Source organism: Pleurodeles waltl, chromosome 7 (genome assembly GCF_031143425.1).
Source record: "Pleurodeles waltl isolate 20211129_DDA chromosome 7, aPleWal1.hap1.20221129, whole genome shotgun sequence".
NCBI lineage: Eukaryota > Metazoa > Chordata > Amphibia > Caudata > Salamandridae > Pleurodeles > Pleurodeles waltl.
Window position 1 is genome coordinate 661,882,855 of NC_090446.1, and position 19,082 is coordinate 661,901,936.

The window sequence follows — 19,082 nt, forward strand, 5'->3', positions numbered from 1 at the left end:
TATCATGTCAACAGGTCAGGAGCTCTCATTCTCATGATCGCCAGAGTTCTGTCAGTATCTGCATAAAGTATGATTGTGTTTCTGATACAAATTACAGTTCCCGCAACGTTATTGGGAACCTTGAAACTGTGTTTTGCTGTGAATTAAATATGCTTATTCAGTGCAACCAAAACCACAAACAAAACATGCATAATTCTACCATCCATTCTGCAATAGTTAATCGTCATTGCAACTTCAGTCTCAGTAGCAGTGTGAATTGTTAATAACAGTGGCAGTATATCAATGGAACTAAGGGCCTGATTACGAGTGTGGCAGTTCTCAGACCGCCACAATCTTGGTGGCTGTTGGACCGCCACGGTTTTGTTGGTGTGTCGCCACATTACAAGGTTGTCAGGCAGCCCCACCAACCTACCGCTGTCTCTTCGATCCCGACGAGCTGACGGTGGTGCAGGTCTGAATCAGCTAGGGCAACAATAAAGTCAGTGCTGACCTGTTTCTCTGCCAGACTTTTATGGTTCAGTGGAGGGGTCTTCCCTTCCACCGAACACGTAATCGGTCCCCAAATATCATAGTCTTACTATCAAGGATAACACAATGATGACGTTTTGAATATCAGTGAAAAGTATATTGCTTTTGCTTTAAACAATAATAGAAAAAGTTTAGATCAATTACTTTAATACCATGCGTTTTGAAATCCATGTTATTTTTGTTATTATTTTGTAATTAATTTTATTATTTTTTAAAACATTCATTATTTTTAAAATTTAGTTTTTTACTGGATTTAATTTTTTTTTAAATTATTTATTTTTTATTTAAATTAAATTTGCGATGTAATGTTTTGGTTTGTTCAGTTTTATGGGGTTTTTAGTGGGAAGTGTTTTATGTTTCTGTTTTATATGTATTTTTATTAATTTTTTCCATTAATAATAATATATTTAAAATATCTATTTTTTAAGCTTACTTTTATTTATATTTTGTGCTGCGTTTCTTAGGGTTTTTGCGAGAGCAATTTTTAAAATAATGTTTTTATAATTTTCCAAATGAATTATAGAATTACATTTATAATGTAATTTTTAACACTTGTATTTACTATTTACGTTTTTTAGTTACTGTTTCAGGTTGTTTGTAGGGGTTTAGGCTTGATAGAGTTTTAAAATATAAATATAAATACCTGTGAAAAGTCTCCATACCACTTTTTTGGTCCCTAATCTTCGATAACCCTATATGAGGAGGCAAGTTTCATCCATCATCCACGAGGCAGAGGAAATAACAGAGGAGCCAATGCACCCAGACCCCGACTTTTTGTAAGCATACATGGCATCTCAGGAGGGGTCTGACATACAAAATGCTCCGGAATGTCAAGAATTTTTAACCTCTTAGTTAGAACAAGTCACAGAGAATATGCTGTCATGTGTAATTTCAGGCCTGCACCAGTCAGAGAGCTTCCAGAAGTGCCTGTAAATATCACCCATCCGGGGGAAATACTTCCAAAGATTTTGGGAGAACCAAGGCAGATGAAAAGTGCTCAAGATAAGTCTCATAGAGAAGTGCAGATCCAGCAGGACAAAATTAAAGATAACTGGCTCCATCTCAATCAATCAAATAAATCAAAGATTAATACAAGTGGACCAATGCATGTTCAACCTGGAGGACTTTAAAAAAAAAGTCAGAGACTCATGCTGCTAGATATAAGCGTGAGATTTTGGAGATTCAGATCAAGCTGGACGAGATGGAAAATAGATCCAGACGTTTCAATCTATGTTTTACAGGGATCCCAGAAGAGCGAGAAAATGTATTTCTGATTTGGTTCAGCAATACGTTCTCCCAGACATTCCCATTATGTGGGCACATTGAGTTCCTTCCTCTCAGCCTTTGAAAGCCAGATATCCTCCTGCATTTGTGGTTAACTGTGTGGATTTTCAAATGAAAGAACAATTTCTTTCGAAGGCCATCAAGTTGAAGGGGTTTCAGACGCTCTACAAGTTTTGATTCAATATTTTTTCAGACATGTCTGAGGAAGCAGCCCGTCATCGGCATGAATTCAAAACCACACTTGAAACAGTTCAACCAACAAGTTATCTAGGCAGGCCTGTATCAACAGTCCAAAATTAAAGCTCTCCTCAAAGGACAGTTTCATGTACTGGGGTCAGTGGAGCAAGCCACACAAGTCCACCACACCAAAGGTCAGTGATAAACTGGCGATACCAAAACCGACACCGTCACGCCAACAGGAATACGCCCACACTATCAAGACCCATGAATCAACGCAGCGGTCTTTCAACCACAGTATTCCATTGGCGGTGCACACCGCCATGCTCAAAATACACACACATTTCCAAAACACAACCACATTGGACAATTCAAAATACACACACCTGATACACATACACACACCACACCCACAAACCCTTACTACCAAAATTTAGAAAGAAGGCCAGAGAGAGAGACTACCTAAAACAACACCAGCATCCACAGACACACAACACCATCACTTACACAACATCCACGCACCTCAAACAACACACACCAACACATCCCCTCACACATCACAACAGACACCACCTCACACATCACCCACACCACATCATGGCACCTCAAAGACACCCCAGGTTCTCTGAGGAGGAGCTCAGGGTCATGGTGGAGGAAATTGTCCAGGCAGAGCCACAGCTATTCATATCATAGGTGCAGCAGACATCCATTGCAAGGAATATGGAGCTATGGCGCAGAATCGTCAACAGGGTTAAAGCAGTGGGACAGCATCCAAGAACACGGGATGACATCAGGAATAGGTGGAATGACCTACGGGGGAGGGTACGTTCCGTGGTATCCAGACACCAGATTGCTGTACAAAGGACTGGCAGTGGATCCCCACATCCTCCCCACAACTAACAACATGGGAGGAGCAAGTCTTGGCAATTATGCATCCTAAGGGCCTCGCAGGAGTAGCAGGAGGACTGGACTCTGGTAAGTCATATCTTCACTACTCTATCCCCCACACCCCACCTGCATGCCATCACATACCCCCCCACCCTTACCCTCACACCCATCACCCCAACAACCCACAGATGCCCCACTAACACAACCCACACATCCCAAAACCAAGCCTTGCATGTAACACCAATGCATGGACACCCATCACCAAAGCATGTCCAGTAGAGAGACTCACTCATGCCCCAAAATCACAAATCACACAAGGACCAAGCCAATAATACAAGCACAGGAATAGAGGGTCACTCACCCATTGCAAAAGATGGCACACACCGATACAATAACTATGCATTTACACTCCAACAGGACCCCTACCCAACGTCACCGGACAGGAGGTGCCAGACATATCCAGGCCCCCCACAGAAGAGACCCACAGTGATGACAGCAGCTCTGCACGCCTGGATCAAGATGACCAGCCCGGCCCATTAGGGACCTTGGGACAATCAGTTACCCTGACACAGTCACAAACCACCACAGAGCCTCCCCCTCAGGAAACACCAGCACAGCACCCACCCAGCGGGCCCATCCCTCTGTCCCCAGGACACATCAATCAGCAGTGTGTCCACCACTTCAGGGAACCCAGGCAACCCCACTAACACAGGACGATCAGGGACCTGGGGGAAGTTGCAGTGGGCACATGGTTCAGGGGACAGAGGCACCGGATAACAGGGAAGCTGGGAGGACTGCTGTGCGACGGGGGGGACCGGCCCAGGGGAACCCACTCTCCACGAGGCACTCTCCAACATCATGGGAGCTTACCATCATTCCCAGGAGACCATGGGTACGGTACTGGCCAAGTTTTAGGAGACCCAGCAGCTGCAGGAGGAACACTACCTGGGGATCAGGGAGGACGTGAAGTCCATCAACACCACCCTGGTCACCATTGCAGGGGTGCTGGCAGACCTTTTCAACACCAGGAGGGACACAGTGGCACACCAACGGGCACCTGACACTAGCCTGGACGATGAACAGCCCTCCACCTCCGCCGGCGCTAGTGGACAGGAGGCACCGCCACAGGAACAACAGGACACCCGCACCCCACCCCCTGCAGATGGAGAACCACCCCGCAAACGGTCCCTGAGATCCAGGAACAATACAGAGTACATTCCCAAAACCCCCACCAGGAAACAAGACCCCTCTGAATCTCACCCTTCTGTCCCACTATGTCACCCTGTCCATCCTTAAACTGCCATTGCTCCACTTCCTATGCCCCCACGGACAATGCACCTGTGAAACAAATAGACTGGACTCTGCCATGGACATACCTCCACCATCACCCCAGCCCATTTTACAACCCCCCCACTTATTTGCACAGGAATAAACACACTTCAATCACAAAACAATCTGGAGTAAGTCTGTGCTTTCACTAATGTGTAATTGCGCCATCTCTGAAATGTAGCAATGTCAATGTACTTGTGCATATACCAATGTTACACAGCTGTAGGCCAGGAGTAAACATAACAGAAGCCACAAAGTGGGACCCAGATCTGTGAAATGGACGTCAAAGTGACAAGTCAGGGTCCATACACTGAGTGAAAATGACAGACTTATGCTAGCTCCTACAATAGTATGAGATGTGGGAAGGAGTGACATCTTCTTACCTGTGTCTCACTGGAAGTATTGCATGATGATGTTGTTTCGGTTGTCGATATTCCTGTGCCTCCTCTTCTTCACTGTCCACAGGCTCCACAGCTGCCACAAGACCACCATCTGGCCCATCCTCCTGCAGAAAAGGCACCTGGCGTTGTAAAGCCAGGTTGTGCAGCATACAGCAGGCCACGATTATCTGGCACACCTTCTTCAGTGAGTAGTATAGGGAACCACCTGTCATATGGAGGCACCGGAATCTGGCCTTCAGGAGGCCAAAGGTGTGTTCGTCCATGTGCCTCATTGTAGCGTTCCTCTGCCCTTGTCCTGGGATTCCTCACTGGGGTCAGTAGCCATGAGAGGTTGGGGTAACCAGAGTCACCTGCAAAGGTCGAGGGACAACTGTTAGACACACACTAATCCTTAGGGACAACCCCATTCCCAGACAGCTATGTCAACTGTATTGCGATCTTGGCCTCACCTATTAGCCACACACGGTCCCTCAGGACTTGCCCCATCACATAAGGGATGCTGCTATTTCTCAAAATGTAAGCGTAATGCACAGAGCCAGGATACTTGACATTCACATGGGAAATGTACTGGTCTGCCAAACACACCATCTGCACATTCATCGAATGGTAGCTCTTCCAGTTTCTGTACATCTGTTCATTCCTGTGGGGGGGGGGGCAAATGCCACATGTGTCCCATCAATGGCACCAAGGATGTTGGGGATATGTCCCAGGGCATAGAAGTCACCTTTCACTGTGGGCAAATCCTCCACCTGAGGGAAAATGATGTAGCTGTGCATGTGTTTCAGCAGGGCAGACAACACTCTGGACAACACGTTAGAGAACATTGACTGGGACATCACTGATGCCATGGCCACTGTTGTTTGAAAAGACCCACTGGCCAGGAAATGGAGTACAGACAGGACCTGCACTAGAGGGGGTATCCCTGTGGGATGGCGGATAGCTGGCATCAGGTCTGGCTCCAACTGAGCACACAGTTCCTGGATTGTTGCACGATCAAGTCCGTATGTGTTTATGATGTGTCTCTCTTCCATTGTCGACAGGTCCACCAGGGGTCTGTACACCGGAGGATGCTGCCATCTCATCACCTGCCCGAGCAGACGTGTCCTATGGAGGAGAACAGCGAGCAGAGAGTCATCCAACACTGAGGTATCACAATGTGTTTTTTGCCGAAATGTTATTAATCCGCAATGTGCCGGTATCTGTCTGCATTCCCGGCCTAGATAGGTGTGACACAGTTTTTATCCATCCCATGTGGCCCCCTGAAATGGGGGCTGCCTGACCTGTGAGGTGGGACAAGGGAATATGAGGTAACTGTGCTGGCGTTGTACACCGTCGCGGTGGGCGGTCGAAGACCGCGGCACAGTTCCGCAGTGGTTAACATTGGGCCCTATGGGTCCCAGGAGCCAATGACGATGTACGCCGGTGGTGACGGTATGCACCGCCGCGGACGTGACCGCCATTTTCTGTCTGTTCAGTCACTTGATACCTGACCTTCAACAGGAGAGGACCTACACTGCAAGTGTCTGGAAGCGACAATGGCTACAGTGTCTGGGGAAATGGCCCCTGCCTTCACATCGGAGGATTTGGAGAAACTAGTGGATGGGGTCCTCCCCAGTACACGCTACTCTACGGTCCTCCAGACAAACAGGTGAGTACACTGTGAGCATGCTGCATGGGCAATGCCTGCTTTGAGTGGTGTGGATGGAAGATACATGGGGGGGCTGAGGCCTGCATGTGCAGATGGTGAGTGTATGTGCGTCAGGGCATGGGTGGGAACTGGTGGGCAAGGAGTATGACGGTCCGGACAGGTGAGTAATTTCCTTTCCCCCGTACCATTCCTCTAGGTCAGCGCCCACCAGAAGAAGGGTATTTGGCATGCCATCGCCAAGAACATCCGGACCCTTGTGGTCTACCACAGACGGAGCACCCACTGCCGTAAAAGATGGGAGGACCTGCGCCGCTGGAGCAAGAAGACGGCGGAGGCTCAGCTGGGGATGGCCTCCCATGTGGAAGGGGTGCCTGTCACACCATGACCCCCCTGATGTCCCAGATCCTGGAGGTGGCATATCCGGAGTTGGATGGGCGCTTGCAGGAATCACAGCAGCCACAAGGTGGTGAGTACACTCTCATTCAGCTGACTCTGTGCGCATAACGAGGTGTCTGGGTGGGCAGTGGGTTCACCTAGGCCAGGGTGAACTTGGTAGGCAAGGTCCCTTGTGTGGCAGGGTATGTGGCACTCCAACCCCACTAGTGGTAAGAGCTATCTACACCTAGTCAGGCTCCTGTGACTTCCAGGTGTGCAGCAATTGGGCTTAGGCCTCATACCCCATGGTCAGGTGAAATTTCTAGCAACTGTTTGTGCATGGCGTAGTGCAGAGTGCTGCTCCATGTGTGTTGTGTCCACCAATGGTAGTGGTGTTGCATGCACTGAAAATGTTTTTCTTCTGTCTTTCACCCCCCTTTTTGAGGTCCCCCCGTTCTTGTGTGCAATAGCATCATCAGGAGGAGGAGCATTGGCACCGGAGCAGGAGGGAGCTGCAACCCACTTGGTCCTGGAGGGTGAAGCAACGGAGTCTGAAGCCACCAGTGGGACAGATGGCGAGGGGAGCTCCACAGCAGGGACAGAAGCATACACCAGTGACAGCCACTCCTCCTCTGATGGGAGCTCCCTTGCGGTGGCGCGCACCTCTGTGCCCACCGCATCAACAGGTACAGTTGCCACCACCCCTACCAGCACCCTCCTCCCAGCATCCCCTCAGCGTGTATCCCGTGCCCCCTCACCCAGGAGGGTGGGCATCTCCTTCGCCCCAGGCACCTCAGGCCCTGCCCCAGTCAGCCCTGCTGCCCTAAGTGAGGAGGCTATTGACCTCCTGAGATCCCTCACTGTTGGGCAATCTACCATTTTGAATGCCATCCAGGGTGTTGAGAGGCATTTGCAACAAACAAATGCATACCTGTAGGGCATTCATTCTGGCCAGGTGGCCCAACAGAGAGCATTTCAGGCTCTGGCCTCAGCACTGATGGCAGCCATTGTCTCTGTGTGCAGCCTCCCCCCTCCAACTTCCTCCACCCAGACCCAATCCCCTGTACCTCAGTCTATCCCAAGCACACCATCAGACCAGCATGCACACACATCAACACACAAGAGTGGCTCAGGCAAACATAATCACCACACATCCCACAAGCACTCACACAAGCACCATCCCCATGCAGACACAGTAACATCCACTGCCTCCACTGTGTCCCCCTCCTTCAAGTCCTCCTCCTCCCTACCTGTCTCCTCTCCACTCATACCTGCATGCACTACATCCTCAGCCACTACCTCCATCACCAGCATGCCCTCACCACACACCGCTCACGTGCAATCACCACCCCCACTACCATTCACACATCCCCTGCGTCCCCTTCCAGTGTGTCTGTGAGCCCTCCTCCCAAAGTACACAAATGCAGGCACACATCCACCCGACAGCCATCCACCTCACAAAAGCCTCCGGTCCATGCAGCTTCACCCAAATTCAGCAGACGTACACCTCCTACAACTACTACCTCTTCCTCCACTCCCAAACCCCCTCCATCATCCTGTCCCAGTGTGTCTAAAAAACTCTTCCTGGCTAATATTGACCTCTTCCCTACACCCCCCGTCCTTCCCCTAGGGCCAGGCTTTCCAGGTCCCAGCCCAGCACCTCAGCCACCAAATCCCCAGGCACAGTGGTGCCAGCAACTGCGGGGTCATCAAGTGCGCCACCCATCAGGGCTGCCAGTGTGCCACGTAGCGAGGGCAAGGACATTCCGCTACCTGCCAAGTTGAAAAAGGTGCCCACATCCCGGAGGAAGTAGCCGAAACTACCAGCCACCAAGGGCTCAGAAAAAACAAAAGGGGATAGTGGCAAGACAACAGCAGCACCATCAAAGGTGGGGAAGGGCCAAAAGCAGAAGAGCAGGTCAGGAGAGGGCATGGTGGCACCGACTGAGGGACCAGTGTCACAACTTCTGTCCACGACCACACCAACCTGTACGGCGGCGAACACCGCTAGCTGCCCCGCCACCACAACAGCCACCTGCATCACCACCTGCTCCGCCACCTCCTCCTCCACCGGCACATCTACAGCCTCAGCGACAGTCCCCAGCCTCTTCCCCAGTGGGCAGCCGTCCGAGGCTGCAGGAGACGTCCTGCTGTGTCCCTCAGCAGGTGCTGACCCATGCACCGCCGCCAGCACCTCCGCCACAGACACCTCCGCCAGCACCTCCGCCACAGACACCTCCGCAAGCACCCCCGCCACAGACACCTCCGCAAGCACCGCCACCGGCCACGCGATGTACTCGGACAGTGGCACCACCGCTGACATGGCTACCATCCCCAGTGGTCAGTTGTCCGAGGCAGGAGGAGTGTTCCTGGACCCTGTGCAGCTTCCATGAGGCATGACTTCCATCACTGTTTGCACCTGCAGGTGGAAGGTGAAGCCGCAGCAGTGTGGGGTATGTCGCTGCCTCGATGGCGTATCATGCTACCTGTACCTCGCCAATCTCGTGGCACGCACACCCAGGTGAGGGACTTGCACCGGCCACACTGCACGTGGAGCACTCTGTGCACCATGCCCCCTCCAGAACTAGTGGAGAGATACATCCACTACCTCAGTCCTTGGCAGGATGAAGCACTCTTGAGACCATGCCTCCTCCAGAACCAGTGGAGAATGACATCCACTACCTCAGTCCTTGGCAGTGTGAAGCACTCTGGGCACAAAACTCCCTCCAGAACCAGTGAGAATGACATCCACTACCTCAGTCCTTGGCAGGATGAAGCACTCAGGGCACCGTGCCCCCTCCAGAACCAGTGGAGAGATACATCCACTACCTCAGTCCTTGGCAGGATGAAGCACTCTGGCACCATGCCCCCTCCAGAACCAGTGGAGAATGACATCCACTACCTCAGTCCTTTGCAGGATGAAGCACTCTGGGCACAAGGCCCCCTCCAGAATCAGTGGAGAATGACATCCACTTGAGAGACTGTGGCTGTGCACTCCCCAGGATAAAGCAGTGGACAAAGCACCCACTGGAGAGACTTGAGAGACTGTGGCTTTGCACTCCCAGGATAAAGCAGTGGGAAACCCACCCACTGGAGAGACTTGAGAGACTGTGGCTTTGCACTCACCAGGATAATGCAGTGGGCAAACGCCCCACTGGAGAGACTTGCAAGACTGTGGCTTTGCACTCCCCAGGATACAGCAATGGGCATGGAGTCCCCTCGTGCAGCAGTGGCGTTGTGCGTTCATCTGGCTGAGGTGTATATGTAATGTTGTTGCATTTATTTGTGTGTATGCTGTTGTGGGTGAGGGTGGGTGTGGGAGTATTGCGTGTTGCGTGTGTGTGTCACTCTCTTCACCTCCTCCCCTGTGTTGTAGGTGCAGTTCTCACTGTGGTCGTTGCCGCCGCCGTTCGTACTCCTGGTAGATGAGAAGATACACCAACATGGGCAGGACCTGTAACTCGGGCTCCATGGCGTCCTGGTTCCTCGCTGGGGGTCCAGAGGTGAGTGTTTTCTGTTCTGTGTACTGTTTTCACAGTGCTTTTGATCGCGTTGGTTCCGCCACAGAAAATGTGGCGGATAGGTGTCTTGAAATACAGTGGGTGGTACTTTGTCCTCCGCCTGTCTGTTGGCGGTTACCGCCACAGTGTTTGTTTCTACCGCATGGGCGGTCGGAGTGTTAAAGTGGCTGTCTGTGTTGGCGGTTTCTGCCATGGTCGTGATTCCATTTTTTTTCCCGCCGGCCTGTTGGGGGTATTACCGCCGCTTTAACACCGACCGCCAGGGTTGTAATGAGGGCCTTAATGTTAATTTTACTCCTCAATATTATTGCAATCTGTATTTGTGTAAGTATTTTTGCAGGAGGAAAAGTTCATTTTAATTGTAAGTATACAAGTGTTTATATTTTTATTGTATATATTTTAACATTGATATTACCGTATTTCTATATTTTTGTAGTCAATATTCTGGATTAAAATACTCAATAGCCACATTAAGGACAGCTTTCATCTTTGATCACCAATAACTACACAGGCACATTGCTAACAAGGTTAGAACAAACACAAGCTCAAGAAAACCAAGTCTGAGGCTGTTCCTCTCTTGTAATGTGCTCCTTTCTCTACACATCAAACACCCCTGTAGCATGGTCATCCCCAGTAGGGCTGAGAGACCTGTAGTTACTTTTCCACTGAGTGTTCTACCATTAACATGCAAGTAGATATTTCCATTTATGTTCCACAAGCCTAACTTCTGTTCTTTTTTCCACAGACCCTCTAGACATCTTATTTTGTATTTCTTGTCTCAGGGCACATTTATGGCTTGGATTGAGAGTGTAAATTAATGTCTATAAACATATCCTTATGGTGAGCGTGTCCTTTCCTAAACCTTCAAATGGCCCCAGTAGTCACAAACATATGTCCTCCTTTTCTATCCTGCTAGCCACAAATAGGAAAATTATCACCCCATTGCCCATTGGCTGCCTCTTTTTGTCACATATCCATCTAATCATGGGGTATACCATATGCAACTTTCTCTGGTATGGAACCTTTACATGGTAGACCTTGGATACACTCCTACTGCCAGCTCTGGACCCTCCAGCAATAGTTTGTTGGTTGACCTTTTAGTGCCTTGTGCCATCTGATGCCATATCATAAGGCACACTTAGCTGTGCCACTCCATAATGACCTTAGCATTCAGTGATCTATTTGCAACCATATGACATCAGCGGTCCATCCCATATGTATACATACCAACTTTTCTTGACCCTTCGTGGTGACCCAAAGTTTCTCTACTACCTTGTCTTGGAAGCTAAGCTTTACCCAAATTCCTCTTGAGATATTTTGCTCACATGTTCTCCTTATATGGTTTCTGTGACTCTTGTTTTTTGCAGTTGTTGTTCTTAGGTCTTACACTCATATCCTGAATTACCTCCTTTATACTCTTTCTGAGCTTCTTTCCTCATGGCCATTCTCACCTTCGGCATGAAGCAATCTCTATATATTCATTGTGACAGTGTTAAAATCTATTTCATGCCTTTATATACATTAATATGGTTTCATTTTATATCTGTGTCACGGAGGTTCAATACATAGACAAGGTCGGACTAGCCTACAGGGCAATCAGGCAGTGCCCGAAAGGCAGGTCCAACAGATCAATGTATAGGTTGGATTTTTAGTTGTGTGATCTTGTTTTATGGTCTGGTGGGCAGTTTCTTTTACTGCTGATTTCTCAGATATTACCACAAACACTGCCTGCAGCAACCACAAATGCATACAGTGTTCTGTACCTAGTAAAACTCCTACAAATCTTATCTTTACAAGTTCAAACTGCCCTAATTTGCAAATGTGGGTGACTTTCTTAAATATCTGATTCCCTAACGAGAGACACTTTAATTTAGTGCCCGGGCCTATTTTCTGTGCTAGTCCAATCCTGTCTATAGAATAAACATGAGTTCCTTGTATTAATTGCACAAAGTAAGCAGAATAATATATTTATTTTGTTTGTAAAATTGCCAGAATTTCCAGATGCCTTCTTTGCTGTGCCACTTAGTGCAAAGGGGAGTGTTCCATTGTTGAAACAGACTCAGGCCATGCTCTCCTGTTTGGCATGTTGTATACCCCACATGCTTAGAAAATTCTCTCTGTCCAACCCGTTTGTGAGTAACCGGACATGACTCAATAAAAATAGACACCAGGGGCATAGTACAAATAGTGCTTCCTATTATGGACGTGGGTGCAGAGATAGGGAGGCTGTCAGGAAGTGCACTGACTGCGCACCACAGAAAGGTGGCACTCAGTTAGTGTCCCCAAAGAGGCAGTTCCCTGCAAGGGGAAAATGGAGTCTATTAACCCCTCACACATCTCCCTGTAGGCAGATGCAGTCAATTACTGCAACACCTGAGTGGGATCTCTGACCCCTCTCTGAAGTGCAGATGGATGCTGCTTACACATAGAAAGATGAGCCCTCTGCTTCAGTGAGCCATTCTGGCTTACACTGAAAGTGCTGTCTCCAGGGTAGTGCAAGTTTGAGCCTGCCCTGGGGGAAGTTCCATCACTTGTAATAGGGCACACTGTGGGCCTGATTCTGACCTTGGCGGTCTTTTCGCAAGACCGCCGAGTTACCGCCGCGGTAAAGACCGCCGACCGCGGCGGTATGCCGCTGCGCATATTCCGACCGCTGGGAGCGTTCCGCCGGAATACCGCCAGCAGCCACACTGGCGGTCGGCGGGAAAGTGGAGACTGGTCAACCTCCACCGCCACGCCAGCAGAACACCGCCCCCAGAATTACGACCCACATTTCTGTGTGGCGGTCTTCTGTTGGCGGTCTTCTGTTGGCGGTCACGTCCCTATGGCTCCCGTCGCCTCCCGGAGGACCAACGCACAAGGTAAGTTGATCGTCCGTGAGGGGAGGGGGTGGGGGGGTGTTGTGTGATGTGTGCGTGCATGGGGGTGTGTAGAGGGGGTGTGTGAGTGCGTGCATGCGGGCGGGGGGTGCTGCTGTGCCTTTGGGCAATGTGTGTAGTTCGGCGGGTGCGCATGTCGGCATGTATGTGTGCGGGTATGTGCCCCCGTTGTGTATGTGTGTGTGTAGGGGGTGTGCATATGTGCATGTTGGGGGTGCGTGCATGTCGGGGTGCGTGTATGTGCATGTCGGGGTGGGGGGGGCAGGGGGTTCGTACCACCTCTGGGGGGTGCAGGGGGGTGGAGGGTGTGGGGGGAGGACTCGTGGGGGGCAGTGGGGGGTGGGGGAGACCCCTATCAGTGCCAGGGAAGGAATTCCCTGGCCCCGATAGTGCCTACCGCCATGGTTTGCATGGCGGTTCCCGACCGCCAAAAACCGCGGCGGTAAGCAGGGTCATGATACGGTTGGCGGTCTTGGGTCGACCGCCGGGCCGGAGTGTGCGAACTCCAGCCCGTCGGTCATGACCGCCGTGGCGGTCGGAGTGGGGAAGTGGCGGTCGATCGCGGCGGTGACCACCGCGGTCAGAATGCCATTTTTTGGACCGCCGGTCTGTTCGCGGTCCGACCGCCGCCTCTCCGCCGACCGCCAAGGTAAGAATCAGGCCCTGTATCTGTTCACACCTGTTTAAAGGTGTGTCATGGCGCAAAGAGAGACAGTGTCTCCTGTACATAATATGGTACTTGGTTGGGGTTTAATAAAGCTGAACTTAGCTATTCCCACCACTGGAAGATTCCCCCAGACTGTAATTCAATATTTTCGATGTTGGCATAAACTTAAGACGAATGAATGGATTAATAGCTTGAAAAGGTTAAAACCTTCCTCCAGGATCCATAAAACTGGTCCTTTGGATATGTTTAATAACTAGATTACTATTAACTTAGATTTGCTTCTTCCTTACTCAACTAAAACTGGAGGTGGTCACACAAAAGGTGCTCCTTGGTTTTCTTCCCATCTTCATCATCTTAAAAGAGAATGTAGTTGGCTGGAAAGGAGATGGCGAAAAACCTATGATGACTCTTTAAAACAGGACTGTAGGAAAGCCATTAGACTCTTTTGTCTGGAAATTAAATCAGCCCAATCCACTTATTATTTCACTAGAATTGAACAGGCATCTGACTCCCCTAAAGAGATCTTTCTTGTAATTAAAGAAATTGTACAGTCACATTCACATATGGACCTTATGGAGGCTTCCCTAGAACACAGCAATCAGCTTGCATTATTTTTTCAACAAAAAATATTAAATTCCTATTCGACCTTTCAGATAACCACTGCTCAGGTTTCTGAGTTGATAGGTCAGCAGACACCACATCCTATTTCCCTTTTGCAATCCTCCCCCTCTCTGAGGATATGGTAGTGAATTAATTTGCCATGTTTAAGTCAGGTTCTCCCCTGGACCCAGTTTCTCCTCACGTGCTGTCTCTAGGTGCCCCTGTTATCTCTCCTGTTATTACTAATCTACTGAACTCCTCACTTTATTGGAGCTTATCCTAATCTAGACCTTGCTTAGCAATTATAGGCCCATTTCTCTACTGCCTGGTCTACCTAAATTAATTAAAAAGAATGTTAATGTCCAACTTTCACTCTTTCTGGTAGATAATAACATACTGCAACCCACTCCGATGGGGTTCAGACCTTTTCATAGTACAGAATCAGCTCTGGTTGCAGTCATGGAAGAGGCTAGAAGGCGGCTTGATCAGGGCATGGTGACATCTATTATCCCGTTGGACCTGAGTGCCGCCTTTGACACCATTGATTATGACATATTACTTCAAAGAATGAGAGAGGTCGGAATCTCGGGCGGTGCCCTGAGATCATTTCAGGTCCTTGACAGATCTTTTTTCTCTAGTTCTTACAAGAGCAGTTGCGGAGTGCCACAGGGCTCTTCACTCAGTACGTTATTTAACATCTATATGTCTCCGTTATTAGAGATTGTCAAGCCTTATGGTCTTTCGCTGGTGTTGTAACACACAATTGGTAGTCTCACTATCTCCAAACATCAGCACAAATTAATCGTCACTTACTTCTTGCCTTCAAGTGGTGGCCGGATGGATGTCTCAAAGTAGGCTTAAGTAGGCTTAAGCTTAATGATGATAAGTCTGAGGTAATGATATTAGGACACCATTCCTGCCTGGGCTATAATCCTTCTATTCTGGAACCCTTGGGAAATCTCTCTCCACCAAAGGATTTTATTAAGAGCTTGGGAGTATGGTTGGACCCTCAGCTTGCTATGGCTCATTATGCCAAGAAGGTTTCCGTCACATCTTTTGGTTTGTTTAGGTTGCTGAGGAAGTTTTTAAAATCCTCCCATTTGCTGCCAAGAGACTCATTGTCCAGGGCCTTATAATTTTGCGACTAGATTATAGTAATGTATTATACCTTGGGGCCATGAAGTATGTGATTAGAAAGTTGCAGGTGGTACAGAATGCTTCTGCCCGCCTGCTCTTAAACATACCAAGATATGTATCAGCAAAATCAGCTACCTCTTCTCTTCACTAGCTTCCAGTTGAGCATCGCATAAGGTTTAAGGATTTGTGTTATGTGCATAGGTCTCTGCATAACAGAGGTCCTCCTTTGTTAAGGACACTGGCTTCCTTTCATATCGCCATTAGACAGCATAGGTCCTCCTCAGCAGCTTTAGCCTTCATCCAGAGGCTAAAAGAAGTTGAGATGGGGTGGAGGATCTCTGGTTTATCCTAGAGCTAATTTATGTAATTCTTTACCTCTTAGCCTCTGCCTCACTAGCCCTGAACTCTCTTGTTGGCAAGCATTAAAAACCTGGCTATTTAGAGTATAAGCCCTCAGACTTTCTTTCAGAAGCTCGGCGCTGGGAGGCCTTTGGGTAGCCATGCGCTCTATAAGAGACATAACATAATATAACATACTCTGGCAGCATTTGGGTATGTACTACCTTTTTTGTTTACAGACTAAATAATGTAGTAAAATATTGAAGAAGGAGTCCACTCCCTCACCTTCTGTACAACTCCAACTGTCTACTGCTTATCACTTACTGGGGCAAGGTTTACCATCCTGAGAGATCAACCTCTCTTAACTGGCAATTAGTGTAGTAGGTATAGCTCCTTAGCCAATGCCAGAATATACGGCAGCCATGCCCCTTGCTTCTTTCACATTACACACCATTACAACAATGTTTGAGTTTTCCTCGGATCCCATACACTCCTAATCTAGTTGATGCTACCAGATGCTAAGCTGGTACAGCCATACCACCTCCTTATATGGTTGTGACAACACCTGCCTAAGTTGCTAGTTTTCTCAAGGGGGTGGTGGATTGGTCTTACTTGGCATCATGACGCAGGATTCAAAGAGATTGCTGCTTGCCTCACAGAACTTTTGAAGCCCATTACTCAAATGCAAATGATGTGCTGGTTACGTGATCTTGGGGGGCACGGTGCACCGGCTTGCACTTCACACACAAAAATCCCCCTGGCCCATATGCCTGCACCAAGGGAATGTTGTGTGGGATGGGCCCAGACAGCACTACCCAGTACGGCTCATCTTCCACCCCACTAACTTACATATACACTTTTCCCCTAGTCTCTTTGTGAGTAGTCAGAGTTGAATTAATAACAACAAACACCAAGTTGTGGTTTAGACTGTCTGAAACCAGATATGTATTACCTATTTTAGTTACAGACTAAGCATTACAGTTACTTCGTTGAAGGGATCCACAAGCCACACCCTCTGTACAACTCCAGCAAACCATAGTTCACCAATCACTTTCTGGGGTGGACTTTGTCTTCCTGAGAGATGAACATTTTCTTAACTGGGAACCAGTAATGTAGGGAACAGGCCCTTGGTCAAAGCTAGAGCACAGGGATGCTCCACCACTCAGATCCCCCACACAATACATGTACATACTCTCCTACCCAAACTCCTAGGTTTTCCTAGATCCCATACACTTTTGTTGTATTTGGTGCTACCAGGTGCCAAAAATGCCCACAGGGTCAAGCGCCTTCCCTTGGCCTATGGGGAAGACCGGCAACCAACTAGTACCACGGCCAGAAAGCCATAGACCCAGCATCTCTTATTCCCTTTCCACCTTCCATTGTGAAATGTGTATAACTGAGGGTATAAAATTCCCTTTGTTGATCTCTGATATGCATCTTATATATGCTCTCCTGCATAGATGACGCTGTTAATTATATACTTATTCACAAAACTGTAAAGCTGGGTTATGGCTTTACAAGATGTGTTTTCATAAGTGCAGTGTGTTCAGATCATCCATTAAAGTTGTAAAACAGCACTTACCCACAATTTGTGGCATACTTCTTCATTGGGCCTTTCAAGATTCACATATTGTCCTATGAGGATTGTCTCAGCCAACAAGGATTCTTCGTTCTTAATATTATTAAGGAGATCAAATGGCACTTGATTATTTAAATCAATCAAAATATTCTAACAGAGGCACTTCCAATAGTTTATCATCTATCGGACTCCTTGAACAAACATTAAAAATAAAGAAATTGATGGAAAAGGCAACTAGAATCCTACATCCTAGATTCAGTCTACTTGTTTAAGCCAACCCAGTTGACACAGAGGTCAACAAGCTTTCTTCAGGACTATCTGAAGATCCCTATGTGTTTCACTCAGTATCAGTTGTTCAAGCACGTCTGAAAGACAAACATAATAAACAACATGCAATTTTTTTTTCTTGTATTCAGGTCTCAAGGTTTTCAAAAAACACTTTCTTGTATTCAGGTCTCAATGAATTTACTATGAAAGAGTGGCAAACAATGCACTTGTTATTCAGTAAGATTGAAAATTCAACACTCAGGGCCCGATTACAAGATTGGTAGATAGGGTACTGCTGTCGAAAAGGCAATGGATTCCCTGGTCCCCAACTTGGCAGTCCACCCGTTGAATTATGATGTTGGTGGGTTGCTGAATGAGAGACCGCTGGAGTCCAGCAGACTCCGCAAGCCATTCGCCAACCACCTCGACGATGGCATGGGGAAAAGCAGCTTTCGGCGGGCAGTATAGACAAGATTGCTTTGAGACAGCACAATCGAAGGAAATGGGATGCAAACTCACACATTTCCTTCTTTTCCCTTGAGTCTCCAACATGGACCCCTTCATCCAGTGCCCCCCTTTATGGCAGCAACTTGACCCCGATGAAAAAGGCCCATTACGGCCAAAATCAAGATAAGTACATTTCACACATTTCTCCCGTTGATTGACTGAACTGGGCACTTATGGTCCTGACTCCAGCAATGGAAAAGTACCTGTACAAGGCATGTTTTCACATATGTCATGCATATATGTACATTTTGCACCTATTTAGTCAAAGTGTATACACCTGTATCGACACATATGAAAAATAATTCTTGAATTGCTGACTGCATTTCGCACCGGTCCCCTGCCATCAGCAAAAACACTGCTGGGCCACAGAGTACTTGGAACCTTTGCAGCAGAGGAATGGCGGTGAGACCGCCAAACTCGTATTCAGGCCCACAGTAATGAGAAAGCCTATCGATAAAGCGGCAGCAATGGTAGTACAAACTAAGATAGCATATAAATACGTATGTCATAGACTTTAAGGGGACACAAGTAACTATCGGATCTTTGACCAGGGCTCAACTAACACACTAAAAATTAAGATCAAAGTGAAAGTAGAAGAAGCAGTCAAATGCTAATAGAATTAAAAGGATGAGGCTTTTAGTACAATCAGCCAGAATGCCTCACTTTTACACCTTACCCAAAATTCATAAAACCCCAAGACGGCCAACGGGACTCTACATAGCATAAGGGATAAACTCCATCTTGGAACCATCATCACAAATTTGAGACTACTTTATACATCCCTTAATAAAACACCATGCAACATCAAGGATAGCAAGGAGAAGCTCAATATCATAAACAAACTTCAGTTTGATGAAGATTCAAAATTCATGATCCCAGAATATTATATGTAGGAGTATTGCCTAGGAAGAGTCTCCCAGTGCTACTCACATAGGAGCTTCATTATCGATTTGGCT